Raw genomic sequence first — 14,725 nt, forward strand, 5'->3', positions numbered from 1 at the left:
CTTGATGCCTTATTTATATCTGACTTGTATACACACTGTTACATAATCATAATGCATTATTATTCAGTGCATGCTTATTATTACAGAATCTACAACACATCCTGGGTGAGAAAACCAAAAACGTCCTGTTATTCTAATCTACCTGTTCTACCTCAATTAACAAACACAGACACTTTTTTCACTTTATTTTCACACACATTGGTTTGTTTTGGAGATTACCTGTTCCTAGGACCACTGAATTGTCTAATCGCATTAGGGTCACCCTCACCCTCCACTCTCGCTACTTGAAATATCAAAACACAGCACATATGCAAAGAAACACAGATAATCTCCCAAAGCCCGATTTAGCGTCTGGTTAAGGACCCTCGAAAAGAGAAACCAAAACACACACGCACACAAAAAAAAGACACTCTGAATACATAATCTGGCCTTTCATAGGCAACCTGTAATGTGATGTCAAGAAGACGGACGGGACGGAAAGCCTACAGACGCAGGATCTGAATTTTAACACGGCAGATTATTATATGTAATGCGTCCCAGAGGAGCTGGGGAGAGAAAAAGAGGGAAATACAATCATCTGCTAACAAACAGCGCTCGCCTCGGACAAAATAACAGGGTGGAGATATAAGGGGAAAAGTGTTGGGACAGTATATAAATAGGTTTATAACACAGCAAGGTTAAATTCTGTATTTTTTAAAGGACTATTTGCAGTTTCTCAGTAACATGAAATGCTATGGGTTTTTTTTTTTATGCAATCCTATATTAGATATAAGATATAATCTTATATTGGGCATTGCCTGGCCAAAAGAAAAGTCACACACACTGAGAGTTTGAGAACTTTAGTTCATGAATGAAAATGATTCTTATGCTCCCAGAACCTCTCTTTAAGTCCTGGAAGAAAAACCTGGTGATTCAGTACATTCAGGTCGTCAGCTGACTTTATTTTATAGTGTTGCTGAGTCTAGACCTGAGCGACTGAAGCAACCCCAGATCATAACACTGTCTCCAGTGGACACTATGCATGATCACCTTATGCGCTTCCCTTTTTACCCTGACAGGCCCATCGCTCTCTCTGGAATAGAGCTCAATCAGGACTTATCAGGTCACATGACCTTTTTCCATCACTCCAAAATCGTCTTTATGCTGCCTTATGCTGAAGTTGACGGTTCAGCACTATCCTTCCAGGTTTGAATAATGCATCGGACAGTTCTTTAAATAATTTCTGCTATTTAGCTATTTCTTTTTTGGCAGTATATGTGATATGTTGAGTAAGGTTGCTGTAAATCATCCTCATCATCATCATCATTCGGTGGGAAACTTCAGATCGAAGGCTGATGCTAACCCAAAGTGCTTTTTACTGATTTATCATGGAACTGAAAGTGGCCTGATCAAAGCAGCGGGTGAGGATGCGTCCGAAGACGTCCTGATCAGAGAGGACAGCACTTAGAGAGAGATAAAAGCAGACGATGTGATAATGCTGATCAATGTAAGAGTCGATACGTCAGAAATGTTAGGTTAAGATGTGATAAGGAAGGCTTAATTGGCCCTCGAGTGCTGCCGTTCCTTATTAAATAGTGAAAATGATCAACGAGCAAACTCAGGACTTCTTCGTGGAAACAGGGAAAGATTTTCCAACTCTCATCCCCCTACCTTTTACAATCGAACTGGTTATTAAACTTGTTGAAGGTGATCACATGCAGCACACAAAAAGGATTAATATCCCAATGATCTTCACTTTTCCTGCTTGTACTGATCTAAACTTGTCATAGAGAAAAAACAGAAAAAATTATGAAATGCTCAATGCAAAAGATCAGGGAAAAAGGTAAATCAGGTCAAAATATCAGACATTTCTTATTATAAGATTATACTGCACTGAACACAGGGTGACCGAAGGGAGTCAGACGTCTTTAGAGCAGGTGGTACACAGTAATTGGTGATGGGTGGGGGACAAGCTAGATGTCTTCCCCCCACTGGAATCGCAATTTTGTCAGAAGAAAGCAGTGGATGACGTTACAACATAGTTTGTTGGCTGTTTCGTCGAGAATTCAATGTTGGTTTATGTGCGATGGCCCCCAAGGTCACTTGATGTCATGTGATTTCTGCTTATGGGGTTACCTGCGAAGCCGTGACTGTAATTTGAATTAATTGAAGGATACCATCCGACAAGACATGGTCACGATTGATTAACATCTGTTTTCCCGAGTGATGGATAATTTTAAGGAAGGATTGAAAACTGAATTCAAGAGGATGGTCATCATCTAAATGACATTTTCCGTAACTGAATAAGTAATTCAAATGGCATATCTTGACCTCTGTTTCCTGAGTTGAAAATCTACAAAGTGCTGTTGATGTTTTTAAAACCATCCAACTCCCGTCAGTCACCCTGAATAATAATATTAAACTCTAATACGGCACAGATCCAATAATGACCAAAAAAAAAAGCAATTGTCTGTATGTCTCGACGAGGGAGGCTTCAGATATTAAACTGTGTTTTTGGGTTTTCAGGTATGTCAGGTAGAGCCCAGATTATCATTACTTTTAGAAGATCAATTTTATCACAACTGGAATATAGGAATGATGTCACAAAGATGTCAATCTCACAAAATGCTTGTATTATTAGTATTATTATTTTTGGTCACCATTAAAATGTGATTATATGTATTTGTGCTATTTCTTTGCCTGTGTGGCCCTTTTTTTTCTTCTTTTTTTTCTCACGCATAGTCATATACAGTAGTTAGTTCAACTTAAATAAGTTCATCTTACTGCCTAGGTAGTGCTGAACAAAAGGATACACAGACCCAGCCACCTAATATTGAGTGGGTGATGATACACAGTGATACACTCCTTGACACACTACAGGCAATTTGGGAACACAATTCGCCTAATCTGCATGTCTTTGGACTGTGGGAGGAAACCAGAGTACCCGGAGGAAACCCATTAAGCATGGGGAGAACATGCAAACTCCATGCACACAGACTCCGAGGAGAGAATCGAACCTGGACCCTGGAGGTGCACAGTGACAGTGTTAACCACTAATTAGCTAATTTAAAACTTAAATCAAATTAAATGAATCTATAAAATGGGTATCTTATATGTGTTTTATTGGAATCTTACAATAAAATAAAAACCAGGATGTCTTTTTTCTATAACTGTGTCGTACTTTTTGAATTGAAAACCCTCATCGAATTCCAACTCATACATACAGTTTTTCTCAGTCAGGGATTGTGAGTTCTAAATCATTTAGTTTTCAGAAACTTCTAATTTAAGAAACATACCTATTAAAAACCACGAAGGCAGAAGCGAATCTAATGATGCATTCATGACAACTGTGAACTTAAAGATTCCTTCTGCCTTGTTACCATTTGTGTTTGGTACATATTAGATGTTTTTGTTTATATTACTGGAACTGGAGCAGATGTAATGAACAGATGGTCTCTCTCTCTCCTCTCTCTCTCTCGCTCTGTCTCTCTCTTTCATACACACACACGCACACACACACACACACCATGAAAAAGTAAAAATAAGGCAGAAATGCAAAAAACATTGTTGTTCTCTAGCTCTGGAGTAAAAATGACACACACAGGGCGGAGTCTGGATAAAACAAAGCCATCTATTAGTTACACATCAATTTAGCTACTTTTAAGCATTTATATTTTAATAAGCAAAATAAAGCATGAAGCAAAATGATCTGCCAAAATCTATGATCTGCAAAAATGACAAAAAATAAGCGTAACTTTACTTTATTAGATGTCTGTTGTGTATTGATTTTAAGATCAAAGAAGTTTGGTCAACTCATTCATCAAATCAGTTTTTTCTGAGAGCAAAAATTATATTATCTAATAAACTCACGTAAAATAAAAGCATGATAAAATCAAATACATTGCATACACCTCACACTGTACCTTATGGCTTCATTAAAGGTCCCTTCATTATTTTATTCTTTCCATGACAATTCAATCACGGCAATGTCTATGTCAATGAGCTACTGCTAAGCCACGCCCCTTCAAAGAACAGCAAAGATGATCAACAAGCCAGGGGAGGTGGGCTCTTCATATATGAGGTCACATTAGGGGCGAAATCGAACTGGTTTGTTTAAACCCAGGCCAATACACTCACTCACTCATCTTCTATACCGCTTTATCCTGTATTCAGGGTTGCGGGGGGCCTGGAGCCTATCCCAGGAGGCTTAGGTCACGAGGCAGGGTACATCCTGGACAGGGTGTCAATCAATCGCAGGGCACACACACATTCACACCCTACGGGCAATTTGGGAACACCAATTAGCCTAATCTGCATGTCTTCGGACTGTGGAGTACCCTTATACCCGAGGTTGAGAGCTTCATCTCCTGATTTAAACACGTCTTTGCCAGCAAAAGTAAAACCTGAGTGTTTGCGTTAAAGCTTGATTTTCTGCTATTAATCAGTATTAAAAGATTTCATGTTAATTTTCTCCTGAAATTCAAGAGAAGGTGTTTGTTCTGAACTCGTACCCACTGTCATGATGTTCGTGAGAAGGAAGTGAATATTTTCGGATATCTGCAGAGGAACCGTTCATCAAACCTGTCTGCTCCGAGATGGATCTGGGATACGAAGACGTATCTGTGTCTCATAATACTTTGAGCCATTGAGCGTCTAAATATAGAATGGTGAGGGTCTTAGAGAGCGGGGAGCCAACGAGTATTGAACATTTCACTCAGATATTTAAAGATCATTAACCACAGCAACTTACACAGAGGTTGGGCCATTATTAACAGCAAGATAAAAGTCATAATTAAAATATTAGCGCAGGACTAAAGTAGATCAGAATAAATACGTTATGTAATAGGTACAGTAAAATATAATTAATATTCTCATATACTGTACTGATTGCCTGCTTCATTTTATTTCATGTCAATCAACTTTTGTGGGCGGGGCCAGCCTTAAAGACATTCTCTTTTCAATTTTGTGTTTAAATATGCAAGATTAAGAAAACTATGCCTATGGGCGTTTATAAATGACAATTCAAGCTTGAATGGATCCTTGGATTAATCTTATGGCGTATGTGGCGTGACTTTTCCTAAGTTCCCCGCTTAACGGCTTTAAACAGTTCCTGTTTAGTGTTCATAACCATGGTTTCATTTTATCCTGTCATATTAAATGTGTGAAAGAAAGAACCCGAGATTGTTGATGCATCTGTTGAGTGTCTTTACCGAATACAATCAGCTTGCTTTGCTAATCGACACATAATTAGGTTAAGTTCAGTTCAGCCTTTATTCATCACACATACTGTACATTACTGCACAGTGATATTCTTTATTCTTTACATATCCCAGCTTCCTGTTAGTAGGCAGGGGTCAGAGCGCAGGCAGCGCAGGGTCAGACATTTTTGTGTCATTTTATATAACTACCTTTAGAAGATAGATTTACTTTATTTAACTGGGAAAAAAAGACAATGAATAAGATTTATCTAAACGTAAAGCTTTGTTTTACATAATAAAACCATGACCCATACTATACTGCATCTACTGTTGTATGGTATGTACCATGGTAGAACCATGGTGTGGCACATGTACTATATCATCAAATATGTACCATGGTACTGTCAGAAATGCCATTTAACTATATACTATTGTAAAACCTCTCATGAACAGATTTTTTTAAGTGCGTTATAATCTCTCCAGGCTCAAATTCAGTCCTAAGTTTACATGATACAGCATGGAAACTGCATGAATGCATAGTGATAAAATCCCCCCAAAAATTTGTTATCATGCATATTCATACTGTACATCTGTGGGGGTTTTTTTGTTTTGTTTTGTTTTTTGGATTGGGTTAAAGGTGTGGTGATGTTCCCCAGCTATTTCAGCAGTTTATTAAATATATGACATGGTGTGTTATTGAACCTTAGATCAGGTTTTAATAGTTTAAAGCAACACGTTCCATGAGCTGCAAATAACATGTCAATCAAACTTGCCAAAATCATGATCTCATTAAGCTGCCTGTTGTCTCAAAAGGTTAACTTGCTTCTACTGATGTGGATCAAACACTTTTAATGCTGGTTACATGTAGATGATAAAGCATCCGCTTTGCATTTTGAAGGTCTTTAATCCTCCAGCGATCTCCGAGCCACAGCATGTAGGTATGGCGTGGGTGCGCTTGGCACTGGGTGTGAATTTCCTTGGGGCCCCGGGGGAGCCGGCGGAAACAAGGAAAAGAGAATTAACAGAACTTTTTTTTTTTTGTTCGCTTGGTTACTTCGTTCCAACTTGAGTAATGAGACAAGGCTCCCCGTGGCTGTAGGAGCAGCTCTTAATAGGCAGTGAGAGCTAAGGACAGAGGCTATGCAGAACACCGTGGGAATGAGGCCGGATCACACACTCTGAAGACACAGACCGAGCCACGATTCCACTTCAATTATGCCGCGCTGCACCTGCCGGACCCCTGCTGATCCGCAGATACAGCCGCGCTGGCCTCGGTGTTCTGCAAAGCGTCAGAACAAGCCTTGTATAACGAGGATCAGCTGCCTAAGTACTGCTATTCATCACTGCTCTTGTTATAATAATGGATATTGGTAAAGGATTCTTTCCATCACCAAGGAGCTCCAGTGCAAAAATATTGGCGCCCCTTTGAGAACATTTCAAAGGTACAAGAATTCTATAATTACTTTTCATAAAAATTTACACCCGCCAGCCATAACATTAAAACTCTCAACATTAAAACATGAATAAGGCCTTCTGGAGCATCGCTGGCATCTCAGGGCGTGGCTCGACAGGACTCTAGTGGTGTGCTGTGGTGTCTGGTGTCAGGACATTTGCAGCAGATCGCATGGGTGCTGTGGGTTGCAGGGTGGGGCCTTTGTGGATTGGAATTATTTGTCAGGTGCATCCCATGAGTGCTTAATCGGATTGAGATCTGGGGAGTTCGGGACCCAAATCACCAGCCTTGGGCTATTTTCCGGCTGGGCCCCATACATGGCAGGCTGTAGTGTGTGGATGTTCTGGTGCCTCTTTGTTGTGGCCAGCATTGACCTTTTTTTAACAATTTGGATTGCATTTGCTTTTCTGTAAGATCAGACGGGACATGAAGGCCCTTGGTCCCCATGGGCATGGGTAAGCATTGGGGGCCCAGAATCCTGTCACCCGTTTCCTGGGGAATAGTTGGTGATCAATGTTGTTCAGTTCACCTGGCAATGGTGTTGATGTTGTGGCTGATCAATTAATATTTGTTTTCAACAAATACAAATGGGTGTTTGTTTCCAGTAAAACAAGATGGTTTATTCAAGTGTAAACAAATGACTTACTTGTCCAAACTGAGTTGTGAAACTATAAAGATGAAGGCAACATGGGTATGTTCTGATCACCTAGTGCTTCCCTGCAGTGGGTATCCAGCCATATTAAAAAGTAAGTAGGATTCTAAACCATAGGGAGTGACACTGCTTGGTTCAAGGGGAACCATAAATTGTTTAGGGAAGAACTGAAGTTCTTTACTTTGCCAGAAGCAAGATTACCCATCATTCCTTGCACCTTGCTGGAACACACAAAAAAAAGTTTACATGAGACCTGCCAGTAACCTCAAGCACCACTGGATGGATAATAGCATGGGATGTTGATTTAGCTATAATAATGTATACTAATTGTTGTGATTGATTTATTTATATTGCTGGTTCATGGTTATAAAATGTAAAAAAAAAGAGGTTAGTATCATATCATATTGCTGTACATTTTTTTGGGTACAACTCACAACAAGTAATTTAACAAACCATGAGTTGTTAATCCAATATTTTTTAAATGTCCATAAAATGCAAAATGTTACAATTTAAATTAAAGTGTTTTTGTATGTAGCAATGTCCGTTTTACCCTTTGGAAAACCTATGATCTTTTAAAATTAAAGAAGACATAATGAAATCCATGGAGGAAGGTTCTCCTAGAATCCTGTTTAACTTTCTTACACATTAAGGAATGAGACTCCTGCTCAGTTATGATCTGCGAATTGTAAATTGTGAAGCCATTTTGTGCTTTTTAAAAACCATCTCAATCCCAGTAGCTACCATACAAATCTCATGGACATGGACAGTCTCACGGAACAGAGCTGCTACATACAGTAGCACATGCACTCTCCTCGGTGCTAACGCATCTCGCCCAAACACACTACAAACAGCTTGTCTTAAGAAAAGCTTTGTGTCGAACCTTTTCACCAACATCAGCCGATCAAACTCCTCCCCAATGAGGGACGTTAAAAATCGAACCTTTTGATCGACCTTGGTTTTTTCAAACTAACAAAACACACCATTCTTTTTGGTTTCTTCTTCTTCATTTCATTCTAAGGAGATTCAGGTGGATCTCTTTGAGCAAGAACCCAGAATCATGATTAGAGGATCAGACTGACTGTGTGACCAGTGGGGAAAATAAGTGTGATTCTTCCTTTATCTGGCACCTTAATCCGACTATACATGGTAGGATTTTGCCATTGCAGCAGAAATTTGCATTTCATGAATTAACTCTTTGTCTGTGAGTTGAGATTGAATCATAGAACAACACACAAATACATCATCAAGTATTGATTAAGTGCCATTACACCCTAAAACAGCTGAGTTAATAAAATAATCCACAATAGCTTGGTTTAATGAAGTGAAGTTACTGCTGCTGTTATTATCTGCATTATAACAGAATATATCAAAGTGCTTTATTCCTCTTATACCACAACAACCACTTGTTTTCCTGTGAAATAATAAAACATCATACTGTAAGTTCTGTTCATTTATAGTATTTATATTTATTGTTGTTGAGCTCCTATCCTGTCTTTATAATGGTGTAGCAATTATAAACACTCATTCCCTCACAATAAATTTTATGAGGTTGCATCATCATTTTCAATTTAGCCTATTCCAGTCACATGATCATCATGCAATGCACACTTCATCATGCAGTGTTTCAGGAAAATCTATGAAAAGCATAGGACACAGAAGTCTAGAGGGGACAAGTTGGGGTTTTTACTAGAATGGAGATCCTAAACATGCAATTAGTGAGAATTTTAAGTGTTGTAAGAGTGCCATTTGGACAGGGTTGTCTGGAAAGAAAGCAGTCTGAGCATCCACGGATGACCGCATGAAGGGACAACAATAGCTTTTTGTTTCACTGTAAGTTCCTCAAGCAAGATCTAGTCAGCACTTCTTACAAAAGTTACAGATGTAAATCAATCGCAGAACCATGGGTTGACATTTGAGTCAAGAACTTGGCTTGAAATAGTGCAAATCAATCCAACAACAAGTGCATGTCTGACGGTAGCTTTGAAGATTAAAACACATGAACTGTCTGACACACACACACACACACATACAGAACTGACTGGAAATGATCTGATGAACTGTGCAAACAGTGAAGCACCTGCCAAGTATCATAATACAGGGTGCCATGTCAGTCATCAGAACCTTTAAACTTTTTTCTTACCAACCAGGACAGCCATGAAAACCTCATGAACACCACTTGGAACTGCATGTGACTGTACGTAAGTGGAAGATTATCATGCAGGCTGGAGTACATTGTCATTCATTAGTGATTGTGACTTGGTTTTTAAAGAAGAACAATATCGGTGTCCTTGACTTACCTGGGATATGAGAATCTCAGAGAGATAAACAGCCGAGTAGTGACTACCTAGCAAAGACTTTTGATTCCTGGTGCCCCACTTCTGGTTGGAGATCTCGTCACATGGATGCCCCGTGTGTCTCTCTGGGATGCGTCTGGTGTCTGGGGATGATTCTCTCTACCTAGAAGATGGTTCTGGCCTTGACTGGTGTTGGCAACTGTTTCTCTGGGGACTTGACAATTCGATAGTTCAGGACTGGAACTTCCTACAAGTCCACCTGGGTCTTCAATAACTACCTGGACTCCATATTAACATCAATTAACATCAGCTATTATAGCTGAACTGCCTCCCACCCTACACACTGTATAAATGCAGATCATTTCCTGCTTCTTGTTTCACCCAGATGAGGATGGGTTCCCTGTTGAGTCTGGTTCCTCTCAAGGTTTCTTCCTATTACCATCTCAGGGAGTTTTTCCTTGCCACTGTCGCCCTCCGCTTGCTCACCAGGGACAAACTGACCATTTTGATTCTTACAAATTCACATTTCATACAAACTTAAATAATTCTTTTGACTGTGTAAAGCTGCTTTGCAGCAATGACAAATGCTAAAAGCGCTATACAAATAAAATTGAATTGAATTGAATTCTCCAAAAGCGGTGGCACGGTTGGCTATTATTACAGAGGTTGGGACGATGTTTGGAGGCAGTTGTTTTTTTTTTATTTAAAATGACTGGACTACATGATGATTGGATACCATCGATCAAATTTCCCATGAAATGCAAAATCAACTTCAAAACAATATTAATACCAAACTAGTGGTCTGAGCAATTTGTTACTGTTGGGCCCTTGAGCAAGGCCCTTCAACTTTTCAAATATATAATGAGATAAAAATGTAAGTTGCTTTGGACATTGTAAATGTTAATTTCTTGAACTTTAGTTTATGCAGTGAGAGTGTTGCCTGTTTACCACTGGACCACAAAGGTAAAGGGGTAAAAATAATCTTAACATGTGAGATCTGGTCTGGGAAAGTGAACGTGATGCAGTTGTGGAAAGACCATATTAGAGTAGAGTAATTTGGGAGCTAAGATGCACCTCATGGCAATATATCTGAAGAGGGGTAACAGTACAACACTAAGAGTTGTATAACATGAGATACACACTGTGTGCAGGAAGCCGTTGGGTCTGTCCCAACTCCGATTAGATTTGTCAGATGTGGTGCAAATAGATATTAATCAGTTTCAAGGTTCCAGATAAAAGTTTAAATTATGTTCTTTTGAGGACCTTTATCCAATGTTTGGGTCATAAGAATTTTGAAAAAAAAAAAAAAAAAAAAAAAAGCATAAATAAATAAATAAATAAACATGTGTTCATGGTGTAAAATGTACGTGCATCAAACTAAACCTTTCAAAATAATCTGACCAATCAGGAATCTAATCCAAAATGTATCTGCTCTGTGGTGTAAAATGACCCCAAGTTCCAGTAATACTGTTATTATTAGCGTAATAGTGAAAGTGTAATGAATGATATAAGAACACTTTATAAGCTACAGTATACTGCACGCTCAACACAGTAATCTAATGTTAATCTCATAGGAAATAATGTCAGCCTGCGAACAGCTTTTCTTCAACCCACAATGTACTTGGCAAATAAAGCATCATCCCAGAGTGTTAATTACCTCATTACTCTTATCTGAGCAATGGCGTTATCTTCAGAAATTGTATCAGCTAATCATTACACGCTGTATGTAAACCAAAGATATCTTTATGAAACCGTCACCTTTTTTATAGCTATTAACACTTTCTTCATTGCCGGAGGTGCCACTTTATCTCTAAAAACGAAAATCAAAGAGAAGATCCTCTTGGCGCGATTAGCATCTATTAGATTAGCGGTGTTCGCTCTTGTGCAGGCATCAAGAGACTTCGCTTATTGCTAAGCAATTACTAGAAAAAGGTGCCTCAGGTGAGAATGATTAGCGCACTTCAATGAGATTCACTCATTTTTGGCGTCATGTTTCTTTTATAGGCCAAATTAATAATGTGCTTCATTTTGTCTTAGTGAATACAAAACACAATATTGTTAAAGCAGAACACTATGACTGAATGTTTTTGGTAACATTAGCTTAATAGTAACAACGAGCCAAGCTCAAATTTCCCACGAATTATTTATGTTAAATAACTTAGGAAAGGATTTAAGAGAATAATACTGGTACGTGCAAGTGAACAAAAAAAAATTACTAGTGTACTGTATATTTGAAAAATGTCCCTGAAAAAAATCTTCACTGCTTAAGCTTGTCAGGAAGCTAACACGAGCCATCCTGTCGGGGTTTCAACGAAAATTTTAAGACATGTTAATAGACCTAGTTAGCTAACAGAAATGAGCCAACTTTACAGGAAGATTTTTTAAGTTAACGTTTATAATACTCCTGTCACAAGACAAATTTATACTCAACATAGCAAAGAGCTAACCCACATTTCTGAGAGAATAAAAAAAAAACATTGGTTTCTAAGTGATCGTAATTTGCTCTCTTAACACTAGAAGTCCCAATGAGCAGCCATTTGGCTTTTTTACTTATAAAACCCACAGGACACCCGATGCGCTGGAAGGCTTTTAGCTATTATGATTAACGCTATCAGCTAGCTAAAGTAAACCCATTCTTACAATACTACAGTTGGAAAAAATTTCACCACAAGCCTTAGTTTGACCTAAACATCCCTCATATTTTTTTTTATCCCTTGTATCGTATATCGATCTATATGAACTGTATGGGTTTATACTATATTTGTAAAACTTGTGTGTGTATTGCATGTACATATTATATTGCTCCTCCAAGGTACAGGGTCAAAAGGGGACAGATTTAGTCAAGTGGATTGGTATGACTTACATTGTATATTTGTTGCAATGGCGTATAAGACTCACTTTGTCGGACTTATGAACAAATTGGACTTATGAATGTGCTTCCGGAAAGGGAATTTGTTCGTAAGTCGGGGACTACCTGTATACAGGATAAAAAGCAGTATAGACAATAAGTGAGTGAGTAAGTGTGAGAGTGAGTAAGTAAAATAGTTAATATCATATGCTACTTAGTTGATAGCACTCCTGTACCTGTAGTATTCTGGTTTTGTAGTAAAAATAATCAATATTAATTATTACACACTGATTTGCCTGAATGCATGGCGTTAAGTTCTGTTCTGATTTTTCACTTTTGCTGTAATTTTTACAAGGCACTGAAGGAGATTTCTCCATACTCACTAGAGCACCTGCCCAAGGGGTACTGAACTTATCACTTGGGCAGGGGCTCTAGTGTGTTCAGTGCCTAGCAAAAAATCTTGACTTAACATTGCGTTATGACATGAAACACTGGATATGAATGTTAACAAACATAAGTCTTACAGATATACATAATACAGAACATACTGTACATAATATTATAAAGAGTTACATAACTTCATCTCTTTTTTTGACAAGCATCAGGACATTACACATTGCCAATTAAAAGTGTGTAGACTGGTTAAATATTATTCTTATTATTTACTGGTTATATATTATCTTATTATTCCTTATTTTACATGGAACAGAAGTATGATCTATTCCTGTGAAACTGTACAGTACAGTATTTATTCAAAGGGTTTGGGAATAATATTTTGTTTATTTGGAGGTGTTTGGTAGTGTGAGTGATCTTACTAAATGCATTGCTGTATAAAGTTATTTTTGCTGCTCCCCCTGCAGGTGACCTGAGGTACTGTCAACTAGCCCCTTTCCTCCCTCCGTCCCTCATCTACGTAATGCTAATGCTATGCATGAGGTTAAATGTAAAATGTTGTGCGAGATGGCGCTATCAAGTCATGGGGTGTTTCCTTTTCTTTGTCTAGTATGTAAGAAAGTGGCATCTACGACGACAGAAGTGGCCCGGAGTCGTTAACAGCTGGACAGTGCAGAGTCCTTCACAGCTTCTCGACCATCAAGGACGAACAAAAAGACATGACAGGGGAGTATTTAAAAAAACACACACACACATCTGCTGTTGTCTCACTCAAAAGCTTGGGAGAAATCAGAGGCCCGGATGTGAGACACACACACACATACACATAGAAACGCTTCACAAACTTTGAATCATTATTTTACGGGGCAGAATTCATGCTGGAGGCAAACAGAGCGACTCAAAGGCTAACACACTTATCCGTGCGCGACGGATGCTGCTGGATGTTTACGCGGTCGTCTCGAAGCCCGATCGTTTTCTGATTTATCAGGCGTGTCTAAGGTTCGAGGCTATAAAGCTCGCCGTATTTCATTTATTAGGATCTCATATGAAGACATCAACATAAAGACAAGCCGGAGTGCTGAGTGCCAGGCCCTTGACAGATAATTGGACACCGTTAGATAGCTCTGAGCTACACGCTAATGAATGAGTGCTAGCCAAGCTTTTCGGAGGCTAAAAAATGTGGTGAAGACTGTATTCAGCTGGTCAGCTAACTGTCATGAAATGTGGGTCTGACTAAGCGCTTTCCCATGCCGGGGTCATTAACATGCCAATCAGCTGGGTCCAGAGAATCCGACACTCCAATCAATCAAGGCGATTGCTTGTGTCACGAGGCGGCTGCAATCAGCACCGAGGGCTCGACCTGTTGCCTGCACTTAATCGACGCGGCGCGTTTAGTTAACATCACCACAAGCCCTGCGTCTTTAAGAGTCAAGCGTGATGGCGTGCACAGCAAAATAACGCTCGGGTGAATTTAGAGACGGCTGACAGGAGTCACAGGAAAGGGTACCCAATTTACACACCAGCTGTGCAGACTGGAAATGTTACGAGTCGGCTTAACGCCAGATGATTTTTTGTACATATATAACCTCGCTTTGTGCTTCCTTACTCGCTACTGTCACAAGAAACGGCATGATTTTAATATTAGATTTTTACCAGGCAGTTCGAGTCAAACCGGGACTTTTGATTGTGCAGAATAACAGAACACAGTTACGGTATAAGAGTAAAACCTCCCTTTATTTCTCTATATAATCTCCTGCTACACTAATGCACTTATCCCAGAGTTTCACTAGTGCTTGGACACCATCAAGGTAGAAAGTTTTCCCAGTACACCAGAGCTGAGATGTGGCAATAACTCCCAGCTAAGTTCTTGTAATGTACAAGTGGCGTTGGTAAATGATTATGTGTACA

This window comes from Clarias gariepinus, chromosome 4, assembly GCF_024256425.1.
Source record: "Clarias gariepinus isolate MV-2021 ecotype Netherlands chromosome 4, CGAR_prim_01v2, whole genome shotgun sequence".
Classification (NCBI taxonomy): Eukaryota; Metazoa; Chordata; class Actinopteri; order Siluriformes; family Clariidae; genus Clarias; species Clarias gariepinus.